The sequence below is a fragment of the Mercenaria mercenaria genome, chromosome 2, assembly GCF_021730395.1.
Source record: "Mercenaria mercenaria strain notata chromosome 2, MADL_Memer_1, whole genome shotgun sequence".
Classification (NCBI taxonomy): domain Eukaryota; kingdom Metazoa; phylum Mollusca; class Bivalvia; order Venerida; family Veneridae; genus Mercenaria; species Mercenaria mercenaria.
Window position 1 is genome coordinate 75,967,697 of NC_069362.1, and position 25,688 is coordinate 75,993,384.

General features: G+C 37.5%; 1 long non-coding RNA gene across 4 annotated transcripts in view; it reads left to right on the forward strand.

Moving 5' to 3' along the window:
* The window catches only part of LOC123564352 (uncharacterized), a 302,958-nt gene that overhangs the window by 148,641 nt on the left and 128,629 nt on the right, over positions 1-25,688 (forward strand). For all 4 annotated transcript variants that reach the window (XR_008369891.1, XR_008369894.1, XR_008369892.1 and 1 more), the window contains one exon: positions 17,545-17,689. This is a non-coding gene — a long non-coding RNA (uncharacterized LOC123564352). The remainder of the gene's footprint in view (positions 1-17,544; positions 17,690-25,688) is intronic.

Here is a 25,688-nt window from a genome sequence, read left to right on the forward strand (position 1 = left end):
TGTGTGTCTGTCACAGATCTTGTCCGTGCTCTACGTTGAATAGTTCTCATCCGATCTTCACCAAACTTTATCAAAATGTGTTTACCAATAAGTCCTCGGCCATCTTCAATAAGGAGGCAAATCGCCCCAGGCACTTCAAAAATATGGCCCTTGAATTACCGAAACTTGGCCTTTTTACTCTTGTCCGCGCTCTGTGTTGAACAGTTCTCATCTGATCTTCACCAAACTTGAACAAAATGTGTTTGCCAATAAGTCCTTGGCTAAGTTTGATAACTAGCCATATTGGCTCAGGCACTTCAGAATTACGGCCCTTGAATTACCGAAAATCGCTCTGTACACACTTGTCCGTACTGTCAGTTGAACATTTCTCATCCGATGTTCACCAAATTCAAACAAAATGTGTTTGCAAATAAGTCCTCGGCCAAATTCGATAACTAGCCAAATCAGCTTAGGCACTTCAGAATTATGGCCCTTGAATTACCGAAAATCACTTTGTAAAACAGATGCCAGTGATACATGTATTGGTGCATGGTTGACTCAGAATGATTGGGCAGTTGTAGAGACATGTGCTATTTTCAAAAGCGCCTCTAGTTATGTTTGAAACTGTAGTGTTTTATTCTGTGCAAGTCAATATGCTCACTTAAAGTTTCTCTGTAAGGACATGGAAGCAAAGGGAGCTAGTAAAGCACTAAAATATATGTAGAAGTTCTTGATTAACTGTTGTGAGAGATATCCACCTTAAATTTGACCTTTAAGTCTTCGTAATGCTATTATTCAGTTCCAGAGGGATTTGTTAAACATTATACATTGAGATATTATTAATATTTGATGTTCCCAAATGCAGTATTTGCATTGGTGATACAATAGATTGAGGGAAAAGTGCAATTTTATTTGTATGCATGTCTTCACTATGGTTTCTGTTTAATAACTGTATCTATAGCAACTGGCCCCATTCTGTCCTTGTTTCAAAAGGTGTTTGGTATTTTTTCATGATAAAAAATGAGACCTTGTGAGCAAGTAGAATATGTGAGAACTGAAAAAGATTCTGCAAGCACTAAAGCACGGCATTGAGGAGCTTCCCAGCAGATTGTCATGAGAACTGAAAAAGATTCTTCAAGCACTAAAGCACGGCATTGAGGAGCTTCCCAGCAGATTGTCATGAGAACTGAAAAAGATCATTCAAGCACTAAAGCAATGCATTGAGGTGCTTCCCAGCAGATTGTCTGAGAACTGAAAAAGATTCTTCAAGCACTAAAGCACGGCATTGAGGAGCTTCCCAGCAGATTGTCATGAGAACTGAAAAAGATCATTCAAGCACTAAAGCAATGCATTGAGGTGCTTCCCAGCAGATTGTCCTGAAAACTGAAAAAGATTCTTCAAGCGCTAAAGTGCGGCATTGAGGAGCTTCCCAGCAGATTGTCATGAGAACTGAAAAAGATCATTCAAGCACTAAAGCACTGCATTGAGATGCTTCCCAGCAGATTGTCCTGAAAACTGAAAAAGATTCTTCAAGCGCTAAAGTGCGGCATTGAGGAGCTTCCCAGCAGATTGTCTTGAGAACTGAAAAAGATCATTCAAGCACTAAAGCACTGCATTGAGATGCTTCCCAGCAGATTGTCATGAGAACTGAAAAAGATTCTTCAAGCACTAAAGCACTGCATTGAGGAGCTTCCCAGCAGATTGTCATGAGAACTGTAAAAGGAGGAGCTTCCCAGCAGATTGTCATGAGAACTGTAAAAGATCATTCAAGCACTAAAGCACTGCATTGAGGTGCTTCCCAGCAGATTGTCCTGAAAACTGAAAAAGATTCTTCAAGCACTAAAGCACTGCATTGAGGAGCTTCCCAGCAGATTGTCATGAGAACTGAAAAAGGAGGAGCTTCCCAGCAGTTGTCATGAGAACTGAAAAAGATCATTCAAGCACTAAAGCACTGCATTGAGGTGCTTCCCAGCAGATTGTCATGAGAACTGAAAAAGATCATTCAAGCACTAAAGCACTGCATTGAGGAGCTTCCCAGTAGATTGTCATGAGAACTGGAAAAGATTCTTCAAGCACTAAAGCACTGCATTGAGGAGCTTCCCAGCAGATTGTCATGAGATGTTTCCATCTACAAGACAGTGTAGTCCTCAAATATTGAAAATATATACACCATCCTTCCAGTTTAGAGATCACAACAAGATCCTGTAACTAAAGGATCTTTTTGTCTCAACTTGGTCTCTCCCGGTTTTGCATTGCATTGAGAACCGTTCAATGGAGAAAGCATTGATTCAGTATAGGAAGGAACAAGGTCCTCCCTGAACAGAATACATTGAGATTCTATCATTGAAGAAACCATTTGGGTTTCTGCTCAAGAAGGAATGAACTTTATAAGCAACCAATGGTCCTCTAATACCACAAGATGGATTTACACCAAACCGCACAGAAGTGATCATATCAAAGCTTGGTAGTTCATATTTTCAATGTGTTCCAGTTCTGTGATTTTCAGTGGAGTTATGGCCCTTGAATTGTCAAATTTTATGATATAGTTTATCTTGTCTGTATGTTTTACAGAGTCTGCATGCTAAATGTTGGGAGACATACATTTCTATGAAAATTTCAGGCAATCTTTATAACACCTTACCATATTGTTCAGCAGACAGACAAAGTTCTCCCATGTACTGGCCCTTGAATTAGTCAGAATTGTGAAAATTGACAGTTTTAGTGCATTAAGTATAGTATTATAAAAGCAAAAATTTATTTCTGTGATGGGTGTTTATTCTGACTTTTACATTCATCTTTGCTATTGTCTTGGTTTTCTATGAGAATTTTCAAAGGAAACTTATTTTAAAAAGCATTTCTGCCAACTGGGTATTTATGCATAAATCAAGCAAATAGTCTGGATAAAATTTTAAGTCAGAACATTGCACTGAATGCAGAATATAAATGCCAGATCTCTAATTTGTCTGCTTGGGCAATGTAAATTTGCAAAAGTCTATCCGAAGTGCATATTGCAATAAATAGATGCTAAAGACTTATTATTTGAAGCATATTTCTGACAAAAGCAAATGCCAGCTTTAACAGTGAACTGAAAATAATAGGACATCTTACTTGAACCGATACCATGTACATGCATAGTAAATAGTTCATTTTTTGTTGTGCCCGCTTGCTGAAGAGAAGACATAGTTGCTCAAATGGCTGTTCAGTGTATGTGCGTGCATGCGTCGGTGCGTGCGTCCGTCCGGATTTGTTTGTCCGGACCATAACTTTGCCATGCATGGAGCAATCTCGTTTGTATTTAGCATGAATGTTGACCTCAGCCAGACGGAGTGTCATGCGCAAACCGCAGGTTCCTATCTCAAAGGTCAAGGTCACACTTGGAGGTCAAAGATTAAATTCAATAATGACTTTGTCCGGAGCATTTCTTCTTCATGCATGGAGGGATTTTGATGTAACTTGGCACAAATGTTCACAACCATGTGGTGGAGTGTCATGCACAAGGACCAGCACCCTAGGTCTAAGGTCAAGGTCACACTTAGAGGTCAAAGGTCAGATACAAGAATGACTTTTTCCGGAGCATTTCTTTTTCATGCATGGAGGGGTTTTGATGTAACTTGGCACAGTTGTTCACCATCATGAGACGGAGTGTCATGTGCAAGAACCTAGAATAACTTCACTTTGTTGTTACTATAATTAGCTTATATTTGTCACTTTTTTATTACTGGTCGTAGGAAAAAATCAAGACCACTTTTCTGTAGTACAGTATGCATGTTACATCCAATTTTGAGGTGCATTTTGACCTATCTCTATTGGTAAGGATTTTTGTGTGGACTTACATTTTTTAGCTCACCAGAGCACAAAGTGCTCAGGGTGAGCTATTGTGATCGCTCACCGTCCGGCGTCCGTCCGTCCGTCCGTCCGTCGTCCGTCCGTCCGTCCGTCCACACTTTCCTTTAAACAACATCTCCTCCTAAACCAACAGGCCAATTTTGATGAAACTTCACAGGGATGTTCCTTGGATGGTCTTCTCTAAAAATTGTTCAAAGAATTGAAATCCATGCAGAACTCTGGTTGCCATGGCAACCGAAAGGAAAAACTTTAAAAATCTTCTTCTCAAAAACCAGAAGCCCTAGAGCTTAGATATTTGGTGTGAAGCATTGCCTAGTGGACCTCTACCAAGTTTGTTCAAATCATGACCCCGGGGTCAAAATTGACCCTGCCCCAGGGGTCACTTGATTTTACATAGAAAAATCTTAAAAAATCTTCTTCTCGAAAACCAGAAGCCCTAGACCTTAGATATTTGACATGTAGCATTGCCTAATGGACCTCTACTAAAGTTGTTCAAATCATGACCCCGGGGTCAAAATTGACCCCACCCCAGGGGTCACTTGATTTTACATAGGAAAATCTTCAAAAAATTTCTAAAAATAAAGCAGAAGGCCTAGGTCTTAGATATTTCACTTGTAGCATTGCCTAGTGGACCTCTACAAAATTTATTCAAATCAGACCCCCGGGGTCAAAATTGACCCGCCCCAGGGGTCACTTGATTTTACATAGGAAAACCTTAAAAAATCTTCTTCTCAAAAAGCAGAAGCCCTAGAGCTTAGATATTTGACATGTAGCATTGCCTAGTGGACCTCTACTAAAGTTGTTCAAATCATGACCCCCGGGGTCAAAATTGACCCCGCCCTAGGGGTCGCTTGATTTTACATATGAAAATCTTCAAAAATTTTCTTAAAATAAACCAGAAGGCCTAGAGCTTAGATATTTCACATGTAGCATTGCCTAGTGGACCTCTACAACATTTATTCAAATCATGACCCCAGGGTTAAAATTGACCCCGCCCCAGGGGTCACTTGATTTTACATAGGAAAATCTTCAAAAAATTTCTAAAAATAAACCAGAAGGCCTAGGTCTTAGATATTTGACATGTAGCATTGCCTAGTAGACCTCTACAAAATTTCTTCAAATCATGACCCCCGGGGTCAAATTGGCCCCGCCCCATGGGGTTACTTGATTGTACATAGAAAAATCTTCAATATTTTCTAAAAATAAACCAGAAGGCCTAGAGCTTAGATATTCGACATGTAGCATTGCTTAGTGGACCTCTACAAAATTTGTTCAAATCTTGACCCCCTCAGGGTCAAATTGACCCAGCCCCAGGGGTTACTTTATTGTACATAGGGAAATCTTCATAAATTTGCTTAAAATAAACCAGAAGGCCTAGATCTTAGATATTCGATGTGTAACATTGCCTAGTCAACTTCTACAAACTTTATTCAAATCATGACCCCGGGATAAAATTGGCCCCGCCCCAGGGGTTACTTGATTGTACATCGGAAAATTTTCCAAAAAATTTCTAAAAATCATCAGTTTGACATTTGAAACATATTACTCTGGTGAGCGATCCAGGGTCATCATGACCCTCTTGTTTAAGATTTACCATATTGTCCCGAATTAAGGCCCCCCCCCCCCCCCCTCTCTAATTAACGCCCCCCACCCGTTTTGGAGGGGGAAAATGTCAACAAGAACGGAAAAAAATCACCTACCTCATTTTTATAAGTCCACATAATAAGTAATTTACAGTAAGTATCCAATGTATTATTAATATATTAAGAATTAAACACACTTTTAAACAGTACATGTACCGTAAATCCAAAACGTTTATACTAAGTACTGTACGTATCCAATCATCAAATAGAAAATTAAATGGTAAATCCATTTTTGATTTGTTTTTACACCACCCGTGCACAAGCTTCCTGTCGACTTTAAACAAATTTGCGGCGAAGTGTTTACCTTTTCTTCGGCAGTTTTAATAACTTTTAATTTAAAAGCTGGCACATAAGCAGCGTGTCAAACCACTGACATTGTGTATTGCTACCCGCATGTACTAAGGAAAATATTATCGGAGTACACAGCTGTTTGGGTATGATGACGTAATGTGTAATGTCGCGAGCGTGTCACGGAATACATGAGGTACCGTATTTAAATGTGTAATTTTAAGACACACTGCATTAAATTGGATGCCAAATAATTACGTTTTGGGGGAATTAAACAACACAGAAACACTTTACAGTTGGTTTGAACGATGTTTTTAAGTTTTGTAAAAAAATTATGTTTTATTTTTTTACCTCTTTGGAAAATGTAACGCCCCGGGGGCGTTTATTCGGGAAAATATGGTACTTCCCTTTGTTGTTACTATAAATAACTTATATTGTAACTTTTTGCAGACATTTTTTATTTGGCGTAAATGTTTGCCTCAATGAGACAGGGTGTCATGTGCAGCTCCTAGTCCTTTTGACAGCTGGTGGGCTCGACATGTTGCCCGTGGGCATCTAGTTACAGTGGTAGTCTTATGACTTTTTTTTTGCTTTCTAGATTTTTTTCAGATTAACATAAGTCCTATATGTTTCAGTAAATATTTATGTGGTTTTTCAAATTTTATTAATTATGCAACAGAAACCAATCCTGCTGTAAAGGATAATCGTATTCGCTTGATTTCTGGCCTAAGCTGGTTCTCAGGCCAGACTGGTATTATTATTCATTATTTTATGTCTTGTCTGGCTACCAACATAATAAATAACCAGTCTGCTCAGTTTATTCTGGAAAAAGATCATGATAGGAATTTTTCGTTCAGACGTTTTCTGCTATTTCAGCTCACCTGAGTAACATACAGGCAAGCATGACCCTACGTTTGTCGGTCACACTCACCTGAGTAACATACAGGCAAGCATGACCCTACGTTTGTCGGTCACACTCACCTGAGTAACATACAGGCAAGCATGACCCTACGTTTGTCAGTCACACTCACCTGAGTAACATACAGGCAAGCATGACCCTACGTTTGTCGGTATCAGTATAAAGCATGATCATTTTTAGCAACCCCAGTTCATATACAGAAGCCACAAGATCTTAGACAAGTTTGATAGTAGGATATACTACTCAAATAATGGAACACCTTTTACTCTAAAATGAGTTTTTTTATAAAAGGGAAATTTCTTTAAAGTAAATTTTTTTCTTTGAAAACGCAGTTTCTTGCAGCAGTCATGATGAAACTTCTATTAGATATCTCCAGTAAGTTCAGCTATACTGTAGAAGCCACATGTTTGATCAACTAAAGAAAAATGAATAGAATGATCTGCATAAGGTATGACAAAGAGTAAAACTGAAGTTATTATTATATTATTATACCAGATTTATACAGCGCCCTTTTCATGATAAACATGTTCAAAGGCGCTTTATATATAGCAAATGCTACACAGGGCACAAAATTCATCCTCTACTAGTACAGACACAGAGCGATCTGACCAGAGGGACAGAGTGAGATAAAGCCCCAAGAACAGACAGAGAGAACGTTTTAGATACAGAGGTGTCTGGCTAACTTAGCCTAGCTCTTTGCGAATAGACAGTCTGGTTCTTTAACTTGCCTGGTGTATAGCACTGATACACACGAAGCCGTCTTTCCTGGGAAGAACCAGTACAGGCCTCTAGTTAGGTGGGAGACACTCTAGAGCATCTCAGAAATTTCTAGTGCCTTGACCGGGATTCGAACCACGGACCTCTGGATTGACAGTCGAGCGTGTTACCACTAGACCACCGGCCCCACCTAAGTTACTGCCATTGACCTTACTAATAGTGCAAATATTTTACATCAACTTCAGCAATACAAATTAGTCTTCTGGAGTAAGGTAACTTCAGTGGAATCTTCTGAAAAATTAATGTTTCTGTTGTTAGCCTTAAATGACCTTGGTAACTTAATTTCCTGTTTTTGTAGCTACACTGATAAAACTTGTACCATTAAATGTACAAGAGAGTTTGTCATACAAAATCATTAGTGTGCTTAGGTGAGCCAAACAGGACCAGCATGGCTTTCCCCAGTATTTTCAGTGATTAATAGACTTCAGTGGAAAGAATTCTTATAAAAATGAACTGTTAGAATTAAATGCTCTGAGTGAAATTTTAACATCAGAATTAAAGCTACCAATTTAGCTGTCAGAAGTCCTTGTGGTGATAATGTATTGATAGTTTCAGTGTGTGGATTGGGCACTAAGTGGGTGCTGTCTTAATGTGTACAGTGATCACAATGGTAATGCCTGTCATGAAGTTTACCTATACAAACAATCGACCTACACCTCTATCATATTAAAGCAAAAACTTCATGAGAATTTTTATTTTTCTATTTGACTTACCAGCATTAACCAGCATGTGCCCTTTAAAGTCATGACTATTTTTTCTCAGACATGAAAACACTTAAACGCGTATTGACACCAAGTTAGTACTGTCATAATGGCTATATATCAGCTTGGAGAATTCTCTGAGAGAACCAATCCTATATTGGGGAACATTCATTCATGAGGGGGAGGTCTCATATTAGGCTTGACATTTAAATATCAAATGTTACCATGATTCTTGATAGGCTAGCAGCTCCTGAACTGTATGACAGTATCCTATCTAGTGTAAGGATTTCTACACGTAGTTGGAACTATCAGGAATTGTTATATAATGTTAATATTTTATATACTGTAGTATGATAACCAGAATTAAGTGTGTATGTGATCATGACTGTGTGGTATTGGATTGGATGGAGCCTTGGCAGTAATGAACAGGATTTTTTTATTTTATATTTTATCTTGTATTTCAGTTTTCTTCCGGGTTTTGTAAAGAGTCATGTTGCAAAAATTCATGACATTTTTGTTCTTGGTGGTAATTTTCTGTTGATCATTCGTAGGCGGTTCTGTTGGCTGTGGTTTAGAATAGGGCACAATATCCTGTTAACCCTGGGGAATAATGGCATCTAAAAATGAGTCAAATTTACATATCTGGAATTATTTTCTCTGTTTACATTATAGCAAATGATTCTGAGATTAGAATGTCTGTGTCAGGTTTTTTGGCATTGATCAGTTAGACTTGGATCTTGATTCATCAAAAATATGACGATGAAAAGAAATGAACTGAAGATAAAGGGTACTTGATTGCTGCAGAATTTGTTGGGTATAATTTTCGTGAGGCAAAATCAATACTTACCCTTTTAGACTAGGTAAATTGGTGACATTTTGGAAAGGTTCCATTGTTACCAGAAAGTAACAGCCTGTCACACGGAATGACCTTACTTTACCAGATTATTTAGCCTATTTTAACTCCTGAAGCTCTGCCAGGTTATTGAAGAACCTGAAGTACATAAACATAGTAACAGATTTCATTGATGAACTTAAAATATAAGCATATGTAGTACAAGAATGGAATACAAGCTTATTGTAGAGACTTAAGGTAGAAGAACAGAATACAAGGGTATTGTACCTAAAGTACAAAAATGGAATACAAGGTTATTGTAGTGCCTAAAGTACAAGAACGGAATACAATGTTATTGTAGAATGTAAGGTGATTGCAACGCCTAAGGTGCAAGAGCAGAATATAAGGTTATTTTAGCACCTAAAGTACAGGAGCAGAATACAAGGTTATTGTAGCACCTAAAGAACAGGAGCAGAATATGAGGTTATTGCAGCGCTTAAAGTACAGGAGCAGAATATAAGGTTATTGTAGCAGAATACTTGACCCTTCACTCCATCAAAGGTCAAGGTCACAGGAGCCTGAACAATGAAAACGATTTCCAATCAATAACAAGAGAACCACTTGACCCAGAGTGTTGAAACTTCATAGGATGATTGGACATGCAGAGTAGATGACCCCTATTGATTATGGAGTCACTCTATTAAAGGTCAAGGTCACAGGGGCCAGAACATGGAAATCCATTTCCAATCACTAAATTGAGAATCATTTGACCTAGAACCTTCTAACTGCATAGGATAATAGGACTTTCAGAATAAATGACCCTTATTGTTTTTGGAGTCACTCTATCAAAGGTCAAGGTCACAGGGGCCATGCGTTCGTCACACTTCATTTTTAGCTCACCTGTCACATAGTGACAAGGTGAGCTTTTGTGATCACCCTTCGTCCGTTGTGTGTCCGTCCGTCCGTCAACAATTTCTTGTCTGCACGATAGTGGTTTCATTTATGATTTTATTTTAACCAAACTTGCACACAACTTGTATCACCATAAGATCTCAGTTCCTTTCTTGAACTGGCCAGATCCCATTATGGGTTCCAGAGTTATGGCCCCTGAAAGGACCAAAATCAGCTATTTTGACCTTGTCTGCACAATAGCAGCTTTATTTATGATTTGATTTTTACCAAAATGGCACACAACTTGTATCACCATAAGATCTTGGTTCCTTTCTTGAACTGGCCAGATCCCATTATGGGTTCCAGAGTTATGGCCCCTGAAAGGGCCAGAATTAGTTATTTATGTCTCCCCTAGGAGACATATTGTTTTTGCCCTGTCCGTACGTCACACTTCATTTCCGAGCAATAACTGGAGAACTATTTGACCTAGAACCTTCAAACTTCATAGGGTTGTAGGGCTGCTGGAGTAGACGACCTCTATTGTTTTTGGGGTCACTCCGTCAAAGGTCAAGGTCACAGGGTCCTGAACATTGAAAACCATTTCCGATCAATAACTAGAGAACCACTTGACCCACAATGTTGAAACTTCATAGGATGATTGGTCATGAAGAGTAGATGACCCCTATTGAATTTTGGGTCACTCCGTCAAAGGTCAAGGTCACAGGGGCCTGAACATTGGAAACCATTTCCGATCAATAACTAGAGAACCACTTGACCCAGAATGTTGAAACTTCATAGGATGATTGTTCATGAAGAATAGATGACCCCTATTGATTTTGGGGTCAAAGGTCAAGGTCACAGGGGCCTGAACATTGAAAACCATTTCCGATAATAACTAGAGAACCACTTGACCCAGAATGTTGAAACTTCATAGGATGATTGATCATGAAGAGTAGATGACCCCTATTGATTTTGGGGTCACTCCATCAAAGGTCAAGGTCACAGGGGCCTGAACATTGAAAACCATTTCCGATCAGTAACTAGAGAACCACTTGACCCAGAATGTTGAAACTTCATAGGATGATTGTACATGCAAAGTAGATGACCCCTATCTATTTTGGGGTCACTCCATTAAAGGTCAAGGTCACAGGGGCCTGAACATTGAAAACCATTTCCGGTCAGTAACTTGAGAACCACTTGACCCAGAATGTTGAAACTTAATAGGATGATTGATCATGCAGAGTAGATGACCCCCAACTATTTTGGGGTCACTCTGTGAAAGGTCAAGGTCACAGGGGCCTGAACATTGAAAACCATTTCCGGTCAGTAACTTGAGAACCACTTGACCCAGAATGATGAAACTTCATAGGATGATTGGTCATGCAGAGTAGATGACCCCTAACGATTTTAGGGTCACTCTGTTAAAGGTCAAGGCCACAGGGGCCTGAACATGGAAAACCATTTCCAATCAATAACTTGAGAACCTCTCGACCCAGAATATTGAAACTTCATTGGATGATTGTTCATGCAGAGTAAATGACCCCTATTGTTTTTGGAGCACTCTGTTAAAGGTCAAGGTCACAGGGGCCTGAACATTGATAACCAGTTCCGATCAATAACTTGAGAACCACTTGACCCAGAATGTTGAAACTTCATAGGATGATTGAACATGCAGAGTAGATGACCCCTGTTGATTTTGGGGTCAGTCTATTAAAGGTCAAGGTCACAGTGGCCTGTTCATGTAAAATCATTTTTTGGAAATAACTTGAGAACCACTTGACCCACAATGTTGAAACTTAATAGGATGATTGGACATGCAGAGTAGATGACCCCTATTTATTTTGAGGTCACTTGATCAAAGGTCAAGGTCACAGGAGCCTGAACAGTGACTTGAGAACCACTAGGCCAAGAGTGTTGAAATTTAGCGGGATGACTGGACATGCCAAGTAGATGATCCCTATTGCAGCCAACCATCAGTGTCTCTTTGACTTTCGCTCCTGACCCCTATTGACTTCTGGCCTATAGGACTTTGCATTGGGGGAGACATGCGCTTTTTTACAAAAGCATTTTCTAGTTTGACCTTGTCTGCACAATAGCAGCTTCATTTACGATTTGATTTTAACCAAACTTGCACACAACTTGTATCACTATAAGATCTTGGTTCCTTTATTGAACTGGCTAGATTCCTTTATGGGTTTCAGAGTTATGGCCCCTGAAAGGACCAGAATTAGCTAATTTGACCTTGTCTGCACAATAGCAGCTTCATTTATGATTTGAATTAAATCAAACTTGCACAAAACTTGTGTTGCCATAAGATCTCAGTTCCTTTGTTGAACTGGCCAGATCCCATAATGGGTTCCAGAGTTATGGCCCCTGAAAGGGCCAGAATTAGCTATTTTGACCTTGTCTGCACAATAGCAACTTCATTTATGATTTGATTTTAACCAAACTTGCACACAACTTGTATCACCACAAGATCTTGGTTCCTTTCTTGAACTGGCCAGATTCCATCATGGGTTCCAGAGTTATGGCCCCTTGAAGGCCCAAAATTGGCTATTTTGGCGTTTGCAAGCCATATAGAGACTTCATTTATGGTTTTATTTGATACAAACTTCCAAAATATCTTCAGCAACAATAAATCTTGGATTCCATGACAAATCAGATCCAGTCGTAGGTTTCAGAGTTATTTTATATCTGATTACCTCACCTGATTGTAGTCAAAATGGATTTATATCAGTAAGTACTTATAGGACTTATTTGAAATTTCATTATCATCATTAGTTGGACTGAGTCAATCAGGGTAGATAACTATGGACTGATTTTATGTCAAATTACCTCCCTTTATTTCAAATTAAAATGGGTATATCTCCGTAACTAATGAAGATACTGATCTGAAATTTCATTTATGTCAACAAATTTATTTGGCAGATCCTTCTTTTGTTCACTTACAATAATTTTCTTTTTAATTACTTCCCTTTTATGTTAATATAAATAGCTTATTTTTAGTAACTTTTTTATTATTGGCCGTAGGGAAAAACCGAAACCACTTTTCTGTGGTACAACATGGATAGTATCTCCAATTTTAGGTGAATTTTGACATATCTGTACCTTGTAAGAATTTTTTTTTTCTTTTTGGTTAAATTTCTTCCCTTTGTTGTTCCTGTCCTTTGGACTTAGATATTTTTTCTGAGGACCTTCTTGTCCTCAAGTGCATTGATAACAGGTGAGTGATATTGGGCCATCATGGCCCTCTTGTTGATCAATAACTGGAAAACCATTTGTGCTAGAACCTTCAAACTTCATAGGGTGATAGGGCTTACAGAGTAGATGACCCCTATTAGTTTTGGGGCTACTAGACCAAAGGTCACAGGGGCTTTAACATGAAAAAAACAAAACATTTCTTATCAATAACTTGAGAACCACTTGACCCAGAATATTTAAACTTCATAGGATGATTGGACATGTAGAGTAGATGACCGCTATTGACTTTTGGGTCACTTGATCAAAGGTCAAGGTCACAGGGGGCTTAACATGGAAAACGGTTTCTGATCAATAACTTGAGTAGTTGACCCTTATCAGTTTTTTTTGCCCCCCCCCCCCCCCCTCAACATGTTGTGTAAATGTCCATTGCATAGTTATTTTATCACGAAAGTTCCAGGTAAAAAGTTTGAACCATTTTTAAAAACGCGGCAGATATTGTGTTCCTGGTTACATGTCAAATTACCCCACCCACTTTAAATGTGAATTTCTATAAAAGTAAGTCAAAACTGATAACAGTAACACTTGTGAATGAAACTTAATACATGTAGGTATATTGTCATAAAATATAAAGAAAATCAAAAAACATTTTGCGCAGACACCTAACTGGGACCCCCCTTTAGACAATCAGAAAGACAAAATTTGATATCAAGTTTTAAGGTGTTATGGATAACTTTTTCACCCCTGGCGATGGAGTGTAAGCGGGTATACATGGTTACCAATAATTTAAAGAATATTTGAAATACTGCTGTAGGTTTCATGCATCTTATTCACAATAAGTAGCACTATATGTTCATGCCAATTTTGATTTCGTAAATTCTTGAAGATTTTAGGGCAAAATTCCACGAATTTATCAAACAACCCTCGTATATAGTACCAAATTATATATTGTAGAAACTGAAGTACAAGTCTTCAAATGTAATACAAGATTATTGAAGAAGGTATCTCTTGGTATTATAATGTAGTATGAGATTTTTGTAACATAAGTATAGTACCAGATTATTGTAGAACGTTTGAATGGTTTATAATTCCTGCCAGCTTCCGTTTGATTAGTAGCCAGTACCAGGATATTGAAGAATATCTGACTAAATTGTTTGATGATTTAAATGAGTGAGTAGCAGTTACTGCAGAATGTTTATACTCATTTACAAAATGATGAGAATTCAATATAAAGGTCATCTGAGACATCCGTGACTAGTTCTGAGTGTTTCTTTCTGGACAAAACTGCGTAATTTCATCTTGCTTGTGTGCTTTACTCATTTATGTAGTCTGTAAAATGGTGGAAGAGAAAACGTTCCTACCAAATAAATGTGGATTTATGGGAATTATTTGTCTGAATATTGTATGTAAGTAATACGACTTGAAGACGCTATAATTTTCTTTATTGGACAGATGAATGCAGAAACGATGAGGACTAAAAGGAAGTGTAATACTTTTAAGCATGTGTTGTAAAGTCTAGTATTTATATCTTAGTTGTTGTACCTATATTACTTGCCAGTGTAGAGTTGCAAAAAAGTTGTTGTCATCAGTTCCATTCAGCAGGATTTATGGGTGAAGATTCAGACTGTACAGGTTTCATCTTTGCAAGAAATTCAGTTTCAAAGGTTTTCAAGATTTGACGGGACAAGACGGTCTATTCTAACTAAGGTTGTAAGCTGCTTGTAGTTAGGAGTATCTGTCCAGACTGCCAAATAAAAAAGCATGAACATTGTTATTTTGTTAGCAGAAATAATCCTGTCCTTTCATATTGCAAATAGCGGTATGTTGATTTTTATAGTTTTCATGTAAAACCTCCCTGTAAACTTCAAGTAAAAACCTCAGAAAGCAGACTTGTCTTGATGAAAGGCACAGTGTCTGAATGACCAGATATTTTTCAATCAACCAGATCAGCTGTAATACACCCTCCAAATATTGCCACAAATGGACATCTGTCATAAATATGGTAACATTATATATGACCGGCAACTTGTTTCTCATTCAGCCCCTTTCATTGCAGACAATGATTTGACATAGTGTGCTACAGGGATGGTCGAATGTGTTTTATCATGAATTTTATTTCTTGTCCAAGTAGCTTTAACGTTGAATATAGGAACATTTGCATCACATGAAATATAACATATATTATAAATTAGTTTCATTGCTTTACAATATAACTTCTTTAATCAACTTTTATGTGTAGTAAAACATTTCTTTCCTGTATTGTTTAGGTTATAAGTCTCCCCAAGTCCTGACTTAGGTATGAGTCTGGCCTAGGAAACTGGCATGGACACCGCAACACATAACTTACAAGTTTTTTCCCCCAAGAGTCCCATATCCTCTCATAACTCTTCACTTACATATCAGACTGGCCTGCACTGTGTCTGTAAGTCATAAGTTGGATAGAAGTCTGCCATAGAAATTCCTAGGCATCTGTTAAACACTTAACATAGGTAGAAGTCTCCCCTAGGCACCTCATCAACTCCCAACTTAGTAGGAGTCTGCCCTAGCAATCCATACTTGGTCTCCAAAATGTCTAACTTCTTTACTTCTCTGCCTAGGAATCCCTCATTTTTCCATGACAACATCTATTGTTTGATCCACGTATAAAGCTTATTTCCTTGAATTCTCTTTAAGTATAAGGCAATGCCATTGATATTAAACACCTTTAAAAAAAAACTGTGACAGCAGTAACAGGAACGTTTCAAATTTTTTAAAAGCCTTGATTAATTTTGAATTTATCTTAAAAAAGGAATTTAGTGGGGGTAAAGTTGGTTATTCTAGAGTTATTTTTTTGTACCCCCCCCATGAGTGGTGGGGACATATAGATTTGGTCTTTTCCGTGTGTCCGTCCGTCCTTGCATCCTTGCGTCCGTCCAAAGTTTGTGACGCGCCTAGCTCGAAAAGTATTTGATATAAATTGATGAAACATTGCATGAGTCTTTATCATGATATGAACTTGGGCACCTCCTATTTTTCGTCTGGCTCTGCCCCCTATTTTCAGAGTTATGGCCCCTGAAATAGTCAAAAATGCACATTTTTACCTTGTGATACGCCTAGCTCAAGAAGTATTTGATATAGACTCATGAAACCTTTCATGAGTCTTAATCATGATATGAACTTGCGCACCTCCTATTTTTCATCTGGCTCTGCCCCCTATTTTCAGAGTTATGGCCCCTGAAATAGTCAGAAATGCACATATTCACATTGTGACATGCCTAACTCAAAAAGTATTTGATATAGATTCATGAAACCTTGCATGAGTCTTAATCATGATATGAACTTGCGCACCTCCTATTTTTCATCTGGCTCCACCCCCTATTTTCAAAGATATGGCCCCTGGAATAGTCAAAAATGCTCATTTTCACCTTGTGACACGCCTAGCTCAAAAGTATTTGATATAGATTCATGAAACACTGCATGAGTCTTAATCATGATACGAACTTGCGCACCTCCTATTTTTCATTTGGGTCCGCCCCCTATTTTTAGAGTTACGGCCTCTGAAATAGTAAAAAATGCACATTTTCACCTTGTGACGGGTCTAGCTCATAAGTATTTCATTTAAAATGATAAAACCTTGCATGAGTCTTTTATGATGATATCAACTTGCACACCTCTAATTTTTTGGCTGGCTCCACCCCCTTTTTTAAAGTTATGGCCCCTGAAATAGTAAAAAAATGCACTTTTTCACCTAATATGTGCCTAGCTCAAAAACTATTAGATGTAAATTCATGAAACCTTGTTGGAGTCTTTATTGTGATGTGACCTTGCACACTTGGCATTCTTCTTGAGAATCTTAGCTCTATTACAGAGTTATGGCCCTTGAAATAGCCAAAATAGTGGATTTTTTGTTTGTGATGCTCATAGCTCAAAAAGTATAGGGCCTAGAATAATGAATCTTTTGCATAAAATGTTTGTTGAGGCTACACCCCATTAAGACTGCAAACATTTGAATTATTGCCCCTTATTTGTGAAAAATGTACCAGTGGGGGGTACACCCTGTGTCCTACAGACACATTCTAGTTTTAAATCTAAATCATGGCTCAGTATTGATAGATTGTTGTAAAACTTGCAGGATATCTTAGTTAGCATAAAAGCAACATTTCCATGCAAATATTTCGACTTCTGTAGAAAGTGCTTTTTGAAATTACAATTTCGGCAGGCTTTTAAAGTGGAGAAAATACATTATTGGTCATAAAATTTACATTATTATAAATATTATTTTAAGAATTTAAAAAGACCTAACTGCAACCCTCAGAAACCTTTAAAAGCTTTCGAAATAAAGCCGAAGTTCATGAAAATCACTGTTACAGATCTAAGGTGGATTGAACAGTAGCTTGGGTATGATCAAGTCTTTTCCATGAATCCTTGTTGAAGCTTATTCTTGTAGTACAGAAAAGTCCTTAAAAAAGTTTTGTTTTATATTCATTACAGACATATTATGTGAAAAGAAAATGTTCAAGAAAATGACAGCATGGATGGAGAATCTGGAAACATTATGTATCAAGAAATTGACAGCATGTCTGAAGAATCTTGAGCATGTCACTGGAAATGTTCCCCATTGTGGTCTTGGAACTTGGTAAGTTACTAATTAACTGATTAACTGATTATTATCCACCGCCAATGAAATCGAGAGAGGGTATTGAAATGGCGTTGTGCGTCCATGTGTCCGTCCGTGCATCCGTCCGCAGCCATTTCTCAGTAACTAGCAGGTTGAATTCATACATACTGCAATGATGCCCGTCCAGTTTTATTTTGGATTGGTCAATTTCCCTTAGAGTTATTGCCCTTGATTTAATGAAAAATGCCCAAAAATGTCCGTCTGCAGTCATTTCTCAGTAACTAGCAGGTAGAATTTCATGAAACTTCAAATAAACATGAACCAACATACTGCGATGATGCCCATCAAGTATTTTTTTGGTTGGTCAATTTCCCATAGAGTTATTGCCCTTTAATTGTTTAAAAATCCACAGATTTGTACATAACAAACCAACCAATTGGTAGAATTTAATTAAACTTCTTTCATTCTTTTCCATGAACATTTATACCCCCCCCCCCCCCCCCCAAAAAAAAAAAAAAAGCATTCACTTTTGTTAAATTGAATTTGACTAATGAAATTATTTGCTTCTTAGTAACATCCTTAACTTTTTGCCGGATATATTTTTTTTGCCATTCCTCACCATAAGCCCTTTTGGCGGGGAATACCAATTCATTGAATTTGCTTGTTTAACTTCATATATGAGTATTGATTGATTGTATTTTTAGCTAACCACAAAATGCTCAAAATCTGTTATATTGTGTCTGTCAGCTTCCTTTGTATTTTCTGCTCTAGAGGTCACAATATTGACCCAATCTACATGAAACTTGGTCAGAATATTACTTTCAGTAAAATCACCCATGAATTCTAAACTGGGTCATATTTGATCAAAAATAGGTCACTAGATCAACAAATAGGACAACCTTGTTAACACTATAGAAGTCACATATTCAACTTGATCTTCATAAAACTTTGTCAGAATGTTTGCCTCTGCGAAATTTAGGTCCAAGTTCACAAATTGGTTACCTGAGAACAAAAACTAGGTCACTAGGTCAAATGAAAACAATTTGTTAACAGTAAAGAAGTTTTTTTCCTAACCTTCATAAAACGTGTGAGAATGTATGTCTCTGTGACATTATAGATGCTTTTCACATAGCACAAATTACCTTCCTTGACCACCGTTTTGGGGGTCATTCCTACCATCAAATCTGCTACAGATTTGAAAAGAATTTCTCACAATACTGGGAAATTCTGTTTACTGATAAAATTTAATTAATTTTAATGTTTGTCACTTGGCAAAATCATAGAAAGACCATGTTAATATCATTTATCTGATCTTCATCAAACTTGATAAAAATGTTTGTTGGGCAAGGATACATTTGTAACTGGGTAACTTTGGTGAAAAACTATGTCACTAGGTCAAATCAATAAAAAAACTTGTTGATCTTCCTGATTTATGTAAAACATGGTCAAAATGTTTGTCTCTTTGGAATCCAGTTTAGATAATTTCATAGAAATATTCTTCAGTGCCCCTATACCAAATTTGTTCAAATTATTAAAGTTTGTCAAAGGCATCACCTCACTTTTATTTTTTTTTAAATATAGTAAATATCATCTTGCCAGAAAATGCTCTCCCAATTTCAAAATAATTCCAAATATTTTCATGGTTGGCCCAATACCAAAACTTGTTCAAGCAGTCTTTTAAACTAAGGTGATCTAGGGCCATCATGGCCCATCTTGGTCTGCACTGGTTGCAAAGGCAGAACCACTTACCGCCAACAGGCTAAAGGTTAAAAGTACCAAATACCAGTATCATTAATGTAGCATTTTCTTTGCTGAAAGTTATTTTTTCTTATCATCTTTGAAATACTATACAAACTCACTGAAAGGTCTGTACATCAATCCAAATGTTTCCATACACAACAGCATGACTACCAAATGGGAAATTATTCCCCAATTTGTCTAGATGGTGAACACTGGTGTTTGTTATGTGCTTTTTTCCAGCCAGCCACTATTCTTATTTTGTTAAGTGGTAGATAAAGGCTTGCAACTGTTGATCTTGTGCCAGGCCAAGTAGCAGACAATTTTATATTTATAAACTCATTAATTGGATTGTATTTTGCGTAGGGTGATATATTAGTAACGTGATGGATTGGGACTGAAAGTGGCGCATTTTGCCCTATCAGGGCGGTGCTCATTTTTCAATCGATATAATGAACTTGGGGAAATACAATATCAGCTGAAATTGTTTCTTACGATTGGGGTTGTTGCAGACAAGAACATGCGTCTATCAGAATTTAAATAAGATTGGAATTGTTAAGATAAGACTAAGATTATAGATAAAAGGTTTTATATAAATACCAACTAATATAAGAAAGTTGTAACAATGTTAATACATAAAGAATGAGGTTAACAAAAGTTTTAAAATCCTCTAATAGGAACCTACTTTTTCTGTTGAAGAAAATATGTTCCATTTGCATAGCCCCCCTTTTTTGCTGGGGAAATGGCTTGTAATTGTCCATGTTGTTTACCTTGGCACTACCTGTCTAGAGATCATGTTGTGTACCTCAGCACTACCTGTCTAGAGATCATGTGGTATACCTCAGCACTACCTGTCTGGAGATCATGTTGTGTACCTCAGCACTACCTGTCTAGAGATCATGTGGTATACCTCAGCACTACCTGTCTAGAGATCAGGTGGTATACCTCAGCACTACCTGTCTATAGATCATAAGGTATACCTCAGCACTACCTGTCTAGAGATCTTATGGTATACCTCAGCACTAGTAACCTGTCTATAGATCATGTGGTATACCTCAGCACTACATGTCTATAGATCATAAGGTATACCTCAGCACTACCTGTCTAGAGATCTTATGGTATACCTCAGCACTAGTAACCTGTCTATAGATCATGTGCTATACCTCGACACTACCTGTCTAGAGATCATGTTGTATACCTTGGCACTAACTTTCTAAAGATCATTTGGTATACCTCAGCACTACCTGTCCAGAGATCATGTGGTATAACTCGGCACTATCTGTGTTGAGATCATGTTGTATACCTCAGCACTACCTGTATAGAGATCATGTGGTATACCTCGCCACTACCTGTCTAGAGATCATGTTGTATACCTCAGCACTACCTGTCCAGAGATCATGTGGTATAACTTGGCACTACCTGTGTAGAGATCATGTTGTAAACCTCGTCACTACCTGTATAGAGATCATGCTGTATGCCTCGGCACTACCTTTCTAGAGACCATGTGGTATACCTCGGCGCTACCTGTCTAGAGATCATGTGGTATAACTCGGCACTACATGTCTAGAGGACATGTGGTATACCTCAGCACTATCTGTCTAGAGATCATGTGGTATAACTCGGCACTACATGTCTAGTGATCATGTGGTATACCTCAGCACTATCTGTCTAGAGATCATGTGGTATACCTCAGCACTAGTAACCTGTCTAGAGATCATGTGATATACCTAGGCACTACCTGTCTAGACATCATGTTGTATACCTCGGCACTTTCTGTCCAGAGATCATGTTGTATTCCTCGGCACTACATGTCTATAGATCATGCTGTATACATCAGCACTACCTGTCTAGAGATCATGTTGTATACCTCAGCACTACCTGTCTAGAGATCATGTGGTATACCTCAGCACTATCTGTCTAGAGATCATGTATATCTCGGCACTACCTGTCTAGAGATCATGTTGTATACCTCGGCACCTCCTGTCTAGAGATCATGTGGTATACCTCGGCACTTTCTGTCCAGAGATCATGTTGTATTCCTTGGCACTACGTGTCTATAGATCATGTTGTATACATCAGCACTACCTGTCTAGAGATAATGTTGTATACCTCGGCTCTACATGTTTAGAGAGCATGTTGTATACCTCAGCACTACCTGTCATGTGGTATTACTCAGCACTAAGTGTCTAGAGATCATGTTGTATACCTCGGCACTACCTATCAAGAGATCATATGGTATACCTCGGAGCTACCTGTCTACAGATTATGCGTATACCTCAGCACTTCCTGTCAAGAGATCATTTGGTATACCTCAGCACTACCTTTCTAGAGAACATGTTGTATACCTCAGCACTACCTGTCTAGAGATCATGTTGTATACCTGGTTCGCACAGGCCTTGAAAAGTCCTTGAATTCGATGGTAGTCCTTGAAAATGACAAAAACCCTACAAAACCTGGAAAAGTACTTTAATTTTGAAAAAACTGCTTGAATTTGACCTTTCACTCCTTGAAAACATTCTGTCCGTAACTTTGCTTTACAAAAAGAATAAGGCTTAAAGTAAATTGGACAAAATGAAAATAAATTCTTGAAATTGCCGGATCGGGTCACTCATTGATTTCCCCGTATGCTATGGTAGTGGTCTATGGCCGCATTTTATTGATATTTACACAGAGTGCTATTTCTACTGTATCATCGTTTGTATATTTCCATTTAAAAAACAAGGTGAATAATAACTCTTAATTTTTTGCTGTTTGCGAGTGTTTCCAGTGAATTTAAAATGAGTAAGAAAAATAAACTTGTTTACTCAAGTAAGTGGGAGACAAAGGACAGATATAAACAGTGGGTGAAGCCCTATAAAGCAGACCGAACGAAGGGTATTTGTACGTCGTGTGACAAAATTCTTGACATATCATCAGTGGGAGTGCGCTAAAAAGTCACAAGAAAAGCATTAAACATCAGCAAAATAGTGAATCACATCAATCTAACAATCCAATTACGTCATTTTCAAAGGTGTGATAAGTGATGGTTGTTTTATTTTGCGTTACATAATGAACACAATAAAACTCATTAAAAGTTGTTCAGATTAGTTCACGGTTTTGAAAAAAAAATGTCCTTGAAAAATTGTAGTCCTTGAGAAGTACTTGAATTTTGTCTCTGATATTCTGTATGAACCATTGTACAACTCGGCACTACCTGTTTATAGATATCGGCACTACCTCTCTAGAGATCACGTTGTATACCTCAGCACTACCTTTCTAGAGATCATGTTGTATACCTCAGCACTACCTTTCTAGAGATCATGTGGTATACCTCAGTACTATCTATTTAGAGGTTAGGCTGATTCGATAAAAGACAAAAGGTGTGGAGAGTTAACAAGAGTAGATAAACTCTAAACTTTGAGTAGAGTTAACTAAATGTAGTTAGGGGAGGAAGAGATAATATTTACAGCAAATAGACACAAAGATACAGTCCGTGTCTGATAACTTCGGAGTGACGTATTTGGACGAGTCCAAGTCAGAAGGGTAATCAATAATCATCATTTGTCTAAGTAAACACTATTATATTATACTACTACTGAAACGCTTACATTGAAGTAGAAGATTAGTATCGGTCTTAGAGCATTAGCCTTACATGTGTGATTCTTTTATATTTCCATTGTCGTGTTGGTTCGAATCCCACCGTGATTTATACTTTTTTTTAAATCCTTGCTTTTTATCTGTGTTTTAATTACATCTTTTAAAAGACAATTGAAAATTTTCAAAATGCAGTAATACAGCACTACGGTATACAATAACGAACTAAAATATGAAAAAATGATGATGCTTGAAATAACCTTCAAAATATTTTGTAGTATGCATTAAGTATCATTCTTATACTGAACATTGTTTCTCTTTGCAAAAAATACGTGGACGTCTCGGACATGTTGACTACACTAACACTGGCAATATACCAGAGAGGAATTTAAACTGCACGAAATTTCCGAGTGTTTTCTTGACTATGCATTCACAACACGATGTGTTTACACAGAGCTGATGCTTGGTCCCCTTTAAACAGAAATTAATTTAATAATATTTCTATCTAAATAATTAAGAATATATTCAAGGAGAAATGAATGATTATGGTGGTTACCCTGAAAGAGTAACAAAAAAAACAAAACAGTAACATTCTCCTTGACTCGAGCCTACGGCCCGCAATATTCAATATTTCAAAGACTAATGCTTAACCACTGAGCTACCGGGACTGACTGACGTATTGCAAACAAATATACCTAATATTATTGTTTATGTAAGCTGCTTTACCTATTTTGTTCATTCTATAAGTCCAGAAAACATAAACAAACGTGACGTCACTCCGAAGTTATCATACACGGACTGTAGTAGCTAGATTTTACATAACTAGACATATATAAAGTCATTTGAAAATTTCATGAAGAATTGATTGACTTTATTTGACAAATTATACTTCTGCTTGTAGCTTGAGGAAATTTACTGGCAAAAAGCCAGTTAGACCAGTGATATTAGAATACTGCAGACAATCCTGCTTTTAAGCTCACCTTTGCGTTGGGGGAGCTGTTGTGACCACTCCTCATGTGGCATCTGTCATCTGGTCCATTCAGCCATTTATATCCTTAAATAACTTGTGAAAGTCAATGAAACTTGGCATGGATGTTCCTTAGATGGTCATGTACACAGTTAAGCTGGGCAGCACAAAGGAGCCGCCATAGATAAGAAAAGTCTTCAAACAACATCTAAATTGCTGGTCCAGTTTTAAGATAATTTTAAAATGTTCTCTAAAAAAAAAAGGAATGAAACTGCCTTGGTGCATTGACTTCTTGGTAGATGTGTATTGCAGGAATTTTAAAAACCTGGTTGAGAAATGCCAATCCAAAATAGAAATAATTATATACTATCATAACCCTTGGGGTGCCCTTTTCAAACATTGTTTCTGTTTTAATTAAAAAAGCATGGACGCCAGAGAGGGTGAGGCCTCTTTTCCCTATGTTAACATAGTGGAAACTTTACAAACCTTCTAGTTAGAAACCACTGGTCTAGTTTCAAATAAACAGAATTTTATATTCTTTGGGTGACCCTTTACCAAAGTGTTCAAGCCATTTTGACTTGTCAAAAAAAGTATCCTGGATAATGGTCAGGTGTGTTGTCATGTACAGTGACTTCAGAAATACCATGGCTAATTGCCATGTATTGTGACATTAGAAATACCATATACAGTGACTTCAGAAATACCATGGCTAATTGCCATGTATTGTGACATACCATGTACAGTGACTTCAGAAATACCATGGTTAATTGCCATGTACAGTGACTTCAGAAATATTAGGTTTAATTACTATGGGCAGTGACTTCAGAAATATCAATTGCCATGTATTGTGACCTTAAAAACACCTTGGTTAATTGCCATGTATTGTGACCTTAGAAATACAATTATTATGGTTAATTGCCATTTATTGTGACCTTAGAAATACAAGGGTTAACAGCCATGTATTGTGACCTTAGAAATACCATGGTTAATTGCCATGTATTGTGACTTTAGAAATACCATGGTTAATTGCCATGTATTGTGACTATAGAAATACAATGGTTAATTGCCATGTATTGTGACTTTAGAAATACAAGGGTTAGTGACTATGTAATTTGACTATGTAAAAACCATTGTTAACAACCATGTATAGTGACCTCAGAAATACCTTTGTTATAGTGGGTTTTATTTGACCTGGCTGGGCGGAGTTAATCTCTGGCTAATGCAAATAATGGTAACCACAAAAAAAAAAAACGAGCAAATTAGGTAGAGCTACAGTGGTTATAGTGTAAGGTAGATGGCCAGTGAATAAGAAATCAGGTTGCTGGATATATTACATATCCTGCACATGCAATAATGCAGTGGACCGTCACGAAACCCCGCCCCGCCAGGTCAGTTAAAATGGACTATAACAACCATTTATGAAATACCATTGTAAACAATCATTTATAGTGACCTTAGAAATACCATTGTTACCATTGTTATAACAACCATGTATAGTGACCTTAGAAATACCAGGGTTAATGGATATGCTTTGTGACTTTGTAAATATTTTTTCAAATGCTCATCAGAAATATCATTTAACTTGACAGAATAGATTAAGATATATTAAATCAATGATGTACATAAACTGACAAGAAATACTAAATAAGTAGTTTTCTTTGCTTTTGTCTTTAGTTGGTCATACTGTGGTAGGTAAAATTTTATTGCAGTTGAGATTGAATGAAGATAGCGAATGGCAAC